Here is a 13,552-nt window from a genome sequence, read left to right as displayed (position 1 = left end):
CTTCCTTCCTTCCCCTCCCCCCTTACGCCATGGTGGTGTGAATGAGATTGCCCTCCATTGGCTCCATACATTTGAATGCTGGGTCTCCAGCTGGTGGAACTGTTTGGTAAGGAAAAGCTGGCACGAAGCAGATCATGTTGGAGGAAGTGTGTCACTGTGGGTGGGCTTTGAGAGCCGACGGCATTCCAAATAGCTCTCTGTTACATCTCCAGCACCATGACTGCTTGTCTGCTCCCCACCGTGATGATCATGGACTGATCCTCTGAAACAGTAAGCAACTCTCAGCAAATGCTTTCTTTTCTAAGTTTCCTTGGTCATGGTGCCTCTTTCCAGCAACAGAAAAGTAACTAAGACACTGTCTTTGAGCTTGCAGAGATCCTCCTGCCTCCACCTCTCCAGTGCTGGGATTGCAGGCTGTCCCAGGTGTTTACTAGTGTGATAAACACCATGACAGAACCAACTCGGGGAGGAAAGGGCTTATTATGTCTTATACTTTGAGGTAACAGTCCGCCACTGAAGGAAATCAGAGTAAAAACTCAAAGAGGGCAGGAACCTGAAGGCAAGAATGGAAACATAAACCGTAGAGAAGTGCACTTACAGGTTTGCTCTCCAAGACTTGCTCAGCCTCTTTGTTTTACAACCCAAGATCACCTGCTCAGGGATGGCCCAGCCCACTGTGGGCTGAGCTCCCCAGCATCAATATTGATTAAGAAAATGCACCACAGGCTTGCCCTCATGCCAGTCTGATACCGGCTTTTTCTTTTTTTTTGTTTTTTTTTTTGTTTTTCGAGACAGGGTTTCTCTGTGGTTTTTGGAGCCTGTCCTGGAACTAGCTCTGTAGACCAGGCTGGTCTCGAACTCACAGAGATCTGCCTGCCTCTGCCTCCCGAGTGCTGGGATTAAATGCGTGCGCCACCACCGCCTGGCTACCGGCTTTTTCTTAACTGAGATTTCTTCTTCCAGATGACTTGACAAATACAACGAAACACAAACCACAGTCTTCACCAGTACATAGGCATGATTGTCTATACCCACCAACTAGAAGAAGTCCATGGAGGCTCATTCCTGTAGACTCAGGTCCAAACTCATGGGTTAGAATGTCAGCTCGTTTGCAAAATGTCCACAGCTTTCCATAGCGAGTAGGGTCCCATCTATTATTCCTCAGTGGTACCCCAACCTACAGTATCTTCAAGATGTATTGTCAGAATAAACCGACCTTTAAAGTTTGCTGTAGAGACTAGTCACATAGTTCCCGGAATGAAGTTCCATTTTACAGCAGTTCAGAGAACTCCTTCCATGTGCTTAGCTACTGGTAAATGTTTACTTTAAGGGTCACCTCTCTCTATGTGTCCCAGTGCATGTGTGCACACACATATGTGTGTGGAGGCCAGAGGTCACCTTGGGTGTCATGCCTCAGGAGCCTTCACTTTGATTTTGAGACAGGACTCTGACCAGGACCTGAGGCTCACAAATTCAGCTGAGTTGGCTGATGGGTGAGCCCCGGGGATCTTCCCATCTCCACTGCTTTCGTGATGGGATGATAAGCACTTTCCATCACACCCAGGTTTGTTATGTGGGTGCCAGGGAAGACCTCAAGTACTTACAGTAAGCAGGGATTGGCTGAGCAATCTCCCCAGCACTGCTTATCTTGGGGGGTTGCCCTCTGAGGAGGTGAGTTTGTGTTGTGGCTAACTTGTGCCTGTAGTCTTCTGAGCTCACAGTGGCCTGAGAGTTCTTCCGCCACACTTCTTTTGCAGACAAACCCCACTGCAACTCAGAGACTTGGTAAACTCGCTCCAGGCCACCCAATGAGTTGGATCCATTCCAGTGCAGCTCTTAAGCAGGTCACCCCAGGTCACAGGCTGAGCAGACTGTCCCCGAGGGCAGAGGGCACAAGAACATGGTGTTTGCTATCTGCAGAGTATAGCTCACGGCTACCCTCAGTTAGACATTCTGTTTCAAGCTTTGGACCCTCACCTTTCTTTTGACCCGGCCCCAATATTGTTCTAACCACCCTGCTGCTATGGGCTCAGGATGCTGCCTTGTCTCTCTGTCCATCCTCACCCCTCCATCAACAGTGGGAATTTTCTGGGCTCTACCATGTCTAGAGACTCCTTCATCCTTCAAGGCCTGAGGCCACTGGTATACAGGGAAGACATTTTTCTAATGTGGTGGGTGGGATGGCAGGTTTATAACTGTAATTATACCCTACAGAAATAGCAGCTGCTGAATGGCGTATTGTTCTTCATACACTGGTCCTGTGATTGTGTGCTCAGCCATCATCCATCAATCATCACTGGCTCTTAGGTGTCACACTCATATGGATTGGGTGGGCCCAGGGGTGGATGGGTGTCAGGCACATTGTTGGCCTGCTCGAGACCTGGTTCAGCTTACTTACCCAAGTCACACTCCTGTCCCCACAGACGACTCTTCCATGTTGGAGGCTTTGTTCCACAAAGATCCTGCTGAGACTTGGCTAGTCAAGCACTTGGAGCAGTTAGTGTGTTGAGATCTGCAACTAAGCACTGTCAAGTAATATCCGCAATCTCTAGAAGGGTCTGGTGGGCAGAGGTTACAGCTTAGAGGAGGTGATTTAAGCCCAAGTTATCCAGAGGTTCTGTGCGGAGAACTTTCATTTTCAGACATGCACAATCACAAGAGGAAAAGCTGGAAGGCCACCACGATTCCTCTTATAATAAAAGTCTGCCTGGCACACTTTTATTATACATAGGATGATTCTCTATGGAATACAAAACTGTTGATTCATTCAGGTTCATTCATCTCATAGGTATTCCAAATTTTATTTCTCTTACAAGCATAAAAATATAGCTCCAGGTTGGGATCTAAAAGACGTGAAAGGCCACTAAGGAAAAGAAAAAGCCAGAAAGAGAAGGGAGAGCGTGAGGAGTGGAGAACTGAGCAGGTCGCCAGCATTTCCAGCACTGAGGAGAAAGAGATTTCTGACCACCCTCCTCTCACGGCTCTGAAGGCCAAGGCTTCCTCTTGTGTTTCTTACTTCAGATTCAAATTAAGTTTTCTGTTTATTTTGAGACAGAGTCTCATGCAGTCAAGCAAGGCCTCAGATTGGCTGTGGAGCCAAGGATGAGCTTTCTCTTCTAATCCTCCTGTTTCCACCTCCCTAGTGCTGAGATTATGGGCGTGTGTCACCACGCACAGTTCACGTGGCGCCAGGGATCAAACCTGGGGACTCTTGAATGCTAGATAGGCACTCAGCTTTTCTCTCTTGTTTTCATCTATTAGGCTGTGTTCAAGATATGCAGGTGTAATCAAGGGCAACGGGGAAATGAAGAGTTAACGACCCCTAGCTCTCAGTACAGAGATCACAAGTCATGTTTCCCAGATTCTCTCCCAGGTCCCGAGATTCCTTTTTTAGTTGTTCAAAGGATTAAGGGAGAGAGGCTTGTCATAAATTCCATTTCAATTCTGCCAATTTTCCTTTTGAAAACTTGAACCAGATCTTTAAAAGGTTTGATTACATCTTAATCTTATTTGGCAAGCGGGAAGACACTCTAATACTGAACTTCTGAAGCTGCACCAAGGGACGGCGTTCCTGTCCAAGCCCGCGGTGTCACTGTCTCACTTACCTCATCGCCGATGTGCTCGTGAGCTCATCTATATTCCGGAGTGAAAAGGCGCAGGATGGCGGTCACAAGGGTCTAAATCGGTTGCTGCTGTAGCTGAGAAGTTCTCACGGCCTGGCTTTGCTGGTCCCGCTAAGAGGGGCTCACAGTGGGGATCTGGAGTGTGGTGAGAACACACTCTGCAGTGTCTGCTTTCAGGGTTTCAATCATGCATCTCTCTCCATCTCTTTTCCCGGGGAGGGGTGAGGTCTTTTTATATCCACATTGGGGTGTCGACTTCTTAACAGAATGGTGCAGATGCCCGGTATGGATAAGTAACCAGCCTTGTACTGGAACAGAAAGGGAAGGAAAGGAGGCTGCAATCCCCCCTCCTGCCTTAGCCTCCGAAGTGCTGGGATTCTATAGGTGTGTGGCCACCACATCTGGCTGATAGAAGCCCTCCTTATGTGCTTTTGGTACAGATCACTGTTTCAAGCACAGCCAATTTGTGTGCGAGTGTTTGCATCTGCATGTATATGGGTGTGTTCATGGGTATGCAGGTGCATGTGTGCAATGCTGAGTGTGCATGTGTGTATGTGAGCATATGTGTGCTCACCTCTGTGGGCTGGGAGTTTCGGGGCACTTTCCTGTCTCTGTCTCCCACCTTGCTGTAGGAGCAATAGGATTACAGAGGACTACCATACCAGGTCTACACAGGCTCTGGGGAGCACCCCTTGCATAGCAAGTGCCTGACCCAGAACCCTGCTCTATGTTTTTTAAGACAAGATCTCTCAATGGTATAGTATGGAGTTAGCCAGATAGGCTAGGAAGCTTGCCCAGCAAGACCCAGAAATCTTGTCCTTCGTCTTTGTGTTGGGATTGTAGGTATAAAGCATCAAGCCCAGCTTTATTGTTTGTTTTGTTTTTTAGCTTGGGTTCTGAGGATCACCTTGCATCCTGGGTTTCCAAGGCAATCATTTTACCTGCTGGGCCTCTCACCAGCCTCACAGTTAGTGCTTGGACCAAGAATCGGAGTTGTCTTTCTTCAAGTCTCGTGTTCCTCTGTGTTAAATACAGCTCTCAAGTCAGCTGTCAATCTTCTCAAGCCACACTCCTTTTTCAGGTTCTCTGGAGCCATTTGTCCTGGTGTTGGAGGGTAAGAGACCCCCATTCTGCCATGGACACTGCCTAGTTATCACAATGATTACAGGGTTGCGATCACAAGGGTGGTGAGTAGTATATTTACCGTTTTCTCTTGATTGGTTCTTAAATACTGAGCAATGCCTTATTTTATGAATAAAAAAGATACATTCAAAACAGAGAAGAATCAATGTTTCATCAGTGGTCACAAGCCCTGGAGTTACCCGTGTGTCCTGTGCAGGGTGAGGGCATTGGCATCATTCTGTCCTTTGTCTTTTCTTCACGTACTTGGCCAATTCTCAGTCCAGGCTCTGTGCCGTTAAGTTAACTGCCCTGGTATGGTGAGACAGCACTGGGCAGGGCTTCAGCACCCACAGGGAGTGGATTTGATCCTTCAGGGCAGTCCCTGCTTACTTTCAGAATAACTGAGTTTTAGTGAATCCAACTTTTATGATCTAGCGAGTCCTTCATACAAGCCAGTTGGAGAAATACCTATAATTTATGCTTCGCAGACCTTCTGTCTACGTTCTAAAATTTTATTTGAAGCGCCTACACAGATCTGAATGAACAGAAAACCAAGTTCGATTTTTTTTTTTTTTTGCTCTTGAACACAACAAACCAGGCATGGATATTTTTAGATGTTTAGGAGTGTAATAATTTTATTTCGTTCCTTAATCCCTGTTTCTCTTAAGTTAAAATATAAGATTTAATCTGCTGAATTATAAGTGTATTTTGTGCTAGTTTGATGCTATATCGGGATAATAAGCAGAGACTCTAAGGGGAAATCATTTAATGATGCTGAGCTTAAATGTGGTTGAACTGAAGTTTAGTTGCATAATTTTTAGTCATAATTGACCAGATGTGGTCAGCTTTTTTGAGTTATATTAGGATACCTCCTTTTCTATTCTGTAGCTTGAAACTCCCCATGTATGTAGTCAAGGATGTTGACCTTGGACCTTCTGAACCTCCTGCATCTATCCCCAGATTCTAGGATGATAGGCATACGCTGCCAGTTTAAGAGGCACTAGGTCTGGAACTCTGGAGTCGTGAATGCTAAGGAAGCACTCTACCATCTGTGTTACATCCCCAGCTCTTGATGCAGCCTCTCTGGTAAATGAAGTCCAACAAAAAATAAAAGCTTAGATGGGAGGCTTGGGTTTGAATTCCAGCCTCAGTGCTCCCTGAAAGCTGGGGGGCAGTGATTAGCTTTCCACCACTGTGAAAAATACCCAAGGCAAACTCACCAGAAGGGAAAGTTTGCAGTGGCATGTGCTTTCCTAGGGTTCATCCCAGTTTTTCAGCTTTGTTGTTTTGAACCTGCCCGGTGAGGCAGAATACAAGGCAGGGAGCATGCACCAGAGACCTGTTTACTTAATTCTTGGGTGTCAGGAAGAAAGAGGAAAAGGAGAAGCTGGGTTCCCAGAGGCTCCTTCAAGGGTTCTCTTCCAGTAACCTCATTTCCTCCCTGAGTTTTCACCTTCTCAAGGCTCCACACAGGCTGGGACCCAAACCATCAACACACGGTCCTTTTAGACACATGTGAAATCCACAGTAGCACCCAATAAGAAGGCATGCTACTACTGAAGATTTTCTCCCTCCACTAGAGCCCTTTGTGTCTCTGTGGTTCCCATTCTGGCACAAGTTCTTGGCACTCCAGAGGAAGCGATGAGGAAGGGAAAGAAGGAAAAAGAAAAGAAAGGCTCCATGTTGGGGCATGATCACATGCATATGAAGGTCATGTGTGCATGTACATATGGAGGTCAGAACTACACACCATTTTGTTGACAGAGGTTTCTGTCCCGCCTGGTCATGCAGTCCCAAAGACACACACAGAGACCTTCATTAATTATAAACTGGTTGACTTATTAGCTCAGGTTTCTTATTAGTTAACTCTTCCAACTTAACCCATAATTCTTGTCTGTGTTAGCCACATGGCTTGGTACCTTTTATCAGCAAGGCATTCTCTCATCTTGAGTCCTCTGTATCTGGGTAATGACTGCAGACTGAGCCTTTCCTCTTCCCAGAATTCTCCTTCTTGTGGCCTCGCCCATACTTCCTGCCAGGCTGCTGGGCAATCAGCGCTTTATTAAACCAATGCAATCTTTACAGGGTAAAAGACCATTGCCCCACAGCTTTCAGTGATGAATTTTCCAGTCCCACTTGCTGGTGTCTATGTATCCATGCATGTATGTGAGTACGTGCGCATACAGCAGAAGTTGGTGCTGGGAGTCTTTCTCAATCTCTAACTTATTTTTTTTATTGTTTTTGTTGAGCTATGCATTTTTCCCACCCTCCTTCCCTCCTCCCCTTCCCCTTCTATCCTCCGCTTGCCCTTCACACTCTCAGTTTACACAAGAGTTCTTGTCATTTTTTCCTTCTTAAGTGGATCCATGCATGTCTTAGGGTCCTCTGTAGGTTCTCTTCTATCTTATTGTTTTTTTTTTTGAGATAGGCTCTCTCACTAAACCTGGAGCTTGCCAATCCAGCTAGCCTGGATAGCCAGCATGCTCCAAAAATTGCCTTGCCTCTGTCTGCCTACCCACTGGTGTGTGTGTGTGGGAGGCAGGCTATGAACATATGCTGTGACCATGCCTGGCTTTTTCTTTGGAAGCTAAGGATCTGCACCAAGATTCCCAGCTTGGAAAGCACTTTACCCATGCAACTTTATCTCCAGACCTCTCTGGCCTGTGGACTAGGCTGTGAGGTCATTTAGCCCCAGGGGTCTGCCTATTTGCCTTCCCAGAACTTTGATAAGAAGAACATGAGATTGCATTTGGCTTTAAAAATGGGCTCTAGAGACTGGACTTAGGTTGTTTGAGTTATTTTTCTATTTCTGTGATTAAACACCATGACCAAGGCCACTTATAAAAGAAAACCTCTAACTGAGCTCACAGTTTCGGAAGATTAGAGTCCCTGATGGTGGATCAAAGAATGGTAGCGCATCTTGATCCAAGGGTAGAAGGCACAAAGCACACTGGGAAGGACTAGAGTCTTTTAAAACCTCAAAGCCCACCCCCAGTGATCCACCTCTTCCAACAAGGTTACACCTCCCAATCCTTTCTAAACATTTCCACGGATGGGAACCAAGTATTGAAACATTTGAACCGCTGGGGCCCTTCTCATTCAGGTCACCATACAGGTCCTTATCACGCCGAAGCAATGAAGCAAAAATTGTGCTGACTGAGCTTTCTTCTCAGTCCACACTTTAAACATACGTTTCAAAAGTCATCTTTTATTTAAGATAGCCTTTCTCAATGCATCTTGAGATTGCAGTGTTTTTTTAATTTATTTATTTATTAAGGATTTCTGCCTCCTCCCCGCCACCGCCTCCCATTTCCCTTCCCCTCCCCCGATCAAGTCCTCCTCCCTCATCAGCTCAATCAGAGTTCCCTGACCTGTGGGAAGTCCAAGGACCGCCCACCTCCATCCAGGTCTAGTAAGGTGAGTGTCCAAACTGCCTAGGCTCCCACAAAGCCAGTACGTGCAGTAGGATCAAAAACCCATTGCCATTGTTCTTGAGTTCTCAGTAGTCCTCATTGTCCACTATGTTCAGCAAGTCCAGTTTTATCCCAGGCTTTTTCAGACCCAGGCCAGCTGGCCTTGGTGAGTTCCCGATAGAACATCCCCATTGTCTCAGTGTGTGGGTACACCCCTCGCGGTCCTGAGTTCCTTGCTTGTGCTCCCTCTCTTTCTGCTACTGTTTTGGACCTTGAGATTTCTGTCCGGTGCTCCAATGTGGGCCTCTGTCTCTGTCTCCTTTCATCGCCTGAAGAAGGTGAATCCAAAGACAAACATATAGGCATCCTCCTGAAGATTGCAGTGTTTTGAAAACATCATGAACTTTTGAGATCTTTAAAAACAACAGCTGCCTGTATCTAAATCTATTACCTCAGATTTTTCTTGATCTGAGGTGTTTATTGAACCTCTTTGAGTTTCAATTTCCTCATCTTTCAGTCAAACAAAGATAACTATCTCTAAGCAGTAATGCAAAGGAACAATGGAAATTGGATTGACAAATGACTCTGTTGATAAAATTCTTGCCTTGTAATTTTGAGGACCTGAGTTTGAGCCTTAGAACCCTGCCCCCAAAGACCAGGTGAGGTAGAGAATGCCCATTATCCCGGTCTGTGCTGGGAAAGATAGTTGGGGCTTGCTAACCAGCTACTCCCATCTATCAAGTGAGTGAAAGGTCAGTAGAGGCCTTGTCTCAAAAAAAAAAGCAGATGACTCCTGAGGAATGACGCTTGAAGTTGTTCTCTGGCTTCCGCAGACATATGCACACACAGAGAAAACAACAACAGTCATCAGCTGAATGAGCAAATGCCACTGTGCCCATCTGTCTGGAAATGCTTTCGTCGGTGTGGAAGTGATGCTCGTGGCCTCTTAGGATGGTAGGGAGGCACCTGGACTTTGAATAGCCTGTCACAAAGTGTGTGAGACCCTCAAAGACACTGCATGGAATTCACATACACAGAAGGGAGAGGCTGTAGCTCCCTGCATTCAGAGTGTTAGCAGCTGACACCCGGTGAGACAGCTTCATCTTGGGCTTTTGAAACTCAGCTACAAAAGGACTGAGAATGGAGCCTGGGTGTGAGGATGGGATCCCAGATATTCTTAGACTTTCGACACAGACACTGTATTTCTCTGTGTTATTAGAAGGGTTTCCATGTTAAGATACCAAGGGAAGCAAACATCTTTGTTTACATCGACTGGCCTAAGCCAACGAGGAAAGAGATGTAGGAATACAGAAGGAGGCAGAGGGACAAGCCTGGCTCACCCAGCCCACCCTGCCCCACCGTCTGCTGAAGGAGGGGGTAGGATGAGATCTTCACCTTCTACTTGTCTACCCAAACATGGCCTGAATGCAAATTGTTGAACGAGATCCCTAACTGTGATTGTTTGCTCCCGAGGCACAGAACTAGCACAGAGGAAGCATCCACGTCACAGTGCAGAGGTGGCTCAGGTTGAGTAGGTGGTATAGACCTGTGGGGCCGCACCGCGACACCACATCTTGTAAGGACAATGACTGACTGGAGCACAGCGGCTGTGAAGTCTCAGACAGACGCGAACCGTTCATCAGGTTCCCGCAAGACGGAGATGGGTGAAATGCGCAGCAAGCAGAGACAGCACCCTGACTGTCCTGGAGGACCCACAGTAAAGTCACAGGCCGAGGAAACCCCAAGGCTCTTGCAGAATGAATGGCACGAAAATTAGTTTATCTGGAGCCAGGCTCAAGGAAGAGAGTGGATGAGACTGCATCACTGAGCACTAAGTGACAGCTAACGCCACCTGTCACACTGAAGAAAAGGGATGTATGCCACAATACCAAGTCCAGGGGCTAGCCTGTGGAGTCAGACAAGCTTTTCTGTCCTCTTAGAAGATGCCTCTTTCTCCAAAACATATCGAATTTAGGTGTAATAGGGTCTATGGTGACATTTTTAACTCCTGCTTGTGGCCTACCTCCAACTAATTCCTAATGGACTGGAAAATGGATACTATAGGAAGTAGCATACCTGGGTTGCACAGAATATCTTTTAAGTCATCCTATCCTAAGCTTATTCTTGTGGGTGTGCATGCTTGTGTGCATGTGGATTCATGTGTGTGCGCACATGTGTGTGTGTGTGCATGTGCATGTGGAAGCCAGAGGAAGGCTAGGCTGGCTGGTCCACAAGGCCTGAGAACCACCTGTCTCTGTCTCCTTGTTGCGCATCACTGTGCCTGACCATGTCACGTGGGCACTGGGGATCTGAACTCAGGTCCTCACGTTGCAAAGGAACTGACTGAGCCACACCCCAAGCTTTTATTTCTTGTTTTAAGAGAGCAGCAAATGGTTGCGGTTACTCTCCTCACGTCAGGACACAGACTCACTTCGCTTCATGCAGGGCCTGTCCTTTATCATTGAAAGTCTCTTTACACCCAGTGCCTACTCATTACCTTTATTCCAGTGTGTGTGATGCAATTTGTTTTTATGCATTAACGAAGAATGAGTAGTATTTTGCATGCATATTTTCAATTTGTAGAAAAGATATTGTTTGCCTTTTCCTTGCTTCTTTTCCCACTGAGGACTGCGTCTTTTCAGTCTCATCCATAATTTTATGGATGCTTCTAATTTATTGCTTCTAAATCCCACTTCTGCCCTCTTAATTGCAAATATTAATTTCCTCAAGCAAGGGGCAGACTTTGGAAGCATCATTCATAAAAATTAATTGATTAGCAGAATGAAAGCAGCATGCTTAAGAAAACGTTGGTTGAGCACTTACTACACGTCCAAAGCTAGAACTACTAAAATAACTAACGTTGAGATGTAAGCGTAAGAGACTTCCAGCAGGAGATGATTGACACATGCCATGCAGCATAGACTGGAGATTTATGAGTAGTGATGGAACGGGCAAGAGTGAGGGGAAGGCACACAGAGTGGCACTTCCTGTTTCCTCTGGAGTCACTGAGCAAGATGGTGAGCTACAGTGCAAGAGAGATGCCTCTCTGGGTTCTGTAGAGCACGAAGGAAGAATGTCCTGAGGGCTATACAGAAGGGTGTCCTGGGAAATAGGGCCTGCCCTCACAGAGTCCTGCACAAAGCTCTCACCACCCATTGTTACCATCGCTGTCAACTTGACTGGATAGCAAAGCAAGAATGGTGGTACATGTTTGGCGGGCAGAGCCTGGAGGGTTGTTACAAGTTCACAGCCAGCCTGGGCTACATGGTGAGACCTTGTCTCATAAAAAACAGTAGCAACAAAAACTAACAAACAGAACACAGGGAAACACACGTATCTATGAACACACATCCATGAACACACACACTCACACACACACACACATGCATAACAAAACAAAAACCAACAGCCACAAAATAAAACCATCAATGAACCAAACAAAAACAAAAGCCAAACTCAGTGACTGGATTTGACATCACCTATAAGATGGGAACACATCTCTGGGTGTGTCTTCAGGCGTTTCCAGAAGGAAATTTCAGGCTAAGTGGTCACAGTGACACCGTTTCATCTAGGATACTCTCCCACTTCCTGAGCCATGACCGACTGTGTAAGGGCAGACCACCCACCACCCACCACCCACCACCCATCCCCCACCACCCACCACCAAGACAACCTCAGCCAGAATCCCAGCATTCCGTACAGTGTGCTGTTATGCTAGTTTAACCACAAATTAGTGAAGTCCACTACTATTCTTCTGAGACTGTAGGAAACCCACACGGCCAGGTTTGCTCTGTGCTGGCCGAGCCAAAGGAGGGACTGCAGCCACCTCCAGGGAAAGAGAAATGACTGCTTGGTTGAGTCTCTTGAGCTTTGTCTCAGCTGCTGCACAATAAAACTTCTCTTGGGGAGACCAAAAACACACAATTACTCACCCCAGATAGGGCGTCCACAGCAGACCAGAGTTCAGTCAGTGAACCAGTAAGTCTTATTGGAGTAACTTACCAGAGCAGAAATGGCCCAAAGATGCTGTGGGACAATGGTCTTGTACCCTGTAAAGGTTTGACAGTTGTATTGGTTTAATAAAACACTGATTGGCCAATAGCCAGGCAGGAAGTATAGATGGGGCCACCAGAACAGAATTCTGGAAAGAGGAAAGGCTCAGTCTGCAGTTGTCACCTGGACACAGAGGAAACAAGATGAGAGAATGCCTTGCTGATAAAAGGTACCAAGCCACGTGGCTAACACAGACAAGAATAATGGGTTAATGTTAGATGTAAGAGTTAGTTGATAAGGAAGCCTGAGCTGATCGGCCAACTAGATTATAATTAATGTAGGCCTCTGTGTGTTTCTTTGGGACTGAACGACTTTGGGACTGGGCGGGACAGAAACCTCTGTCAACATAAAGGCAGTTCCATCAACCAAGCACGCCCCAGCATGGGTGACAGTTCACAAAAGCGGGGACCCTGGAGGACCCTGCAGGTAGCTCAGCAGCTTGGAGACTGTCCTTTTGAGTGACTAACGTCTCACAGGCAGCTCTGCTGGTTTCTGCCTCTCCCAGGCAGCTAGTTTTGTCTCAGAGTCTTTTTTTGCAGCTCAGCTCCATGGGTCCCAGAGGGACTCTCAGCTTCTGTTGCTTCCTCTGGCAGCAAGAGTTCTGGTGAATCTGGTTGGTTTTAGGGACTTCCTGAAGCTATTTTGAGTTGTATTACCTTCCTGCATAAGGAGCTTCCTTGCAGGGTGGACCATTTCAATCTCAGTGGAAATGGCTACACCGTTGCATGAGCTGGACTTTGCTTCCTGCCTGGAGTTGCCTGAGGCTTTAACGAATCTTGACTATCCATCTCCCTTATTGGGAAGGATGTCTTCCTACCTACTGGTGTTTGAGCAACGCATGCATTTTTCAGTACACAGACCTGTGAGCCCGTGGTTGGTTTGCACAGCGGTAATTTGTTTGATATTGACAAATGTTAAATATGCATGTGGGGGTTAAGGGACCATGTGCAGGAAGGTTCAGGGAGACCTAGGGACCATTTAGAGATGGGGCACAAAACTGACTAAATTAGTTGCAGTGAGAGATCAAACATTAAAGTATTAAAGTACTTGCCTGTAGGCATTAGGACTTTGAGTTGATGCCCCAGCACCCGCAGGAAACTGACTGCGTGTGAGGCCATTTCTGTAACACCAACGCTGGGAGGAACAGAAAGATGGAGTCTTGGGTTTCAATGGCCAGACAGCCTGCTCCATGGAGCTTCAGGTCAGTGAAAGAATGTCTTGAAAAGAAAACACGGGCTGACCCCTCTGGCTTACACACACACACACACACACACACACACACACACACACACACACACACACAGAGAGAGAGAGAGAGAGAGAGAGAGAGAGAGAGAGAGA

Source organism: Microtus ochrogaster, chromosome 4 (assembly GCF_000317375.1).
Source record: "Microtus ochrogaster isolate Prairie Vole_2 chromosome 4, MicOch1.0, whole genome shotgun sequence".
NCBI classification, from domain to species: Eukaryota; Metazoa; Chordata; class Mammalia; order Rodentia; family Cricetidae; genus Microtus; species Microtus ochrogaster.
Note: the sequence above shows the minus strand (reverse complement) of the source record.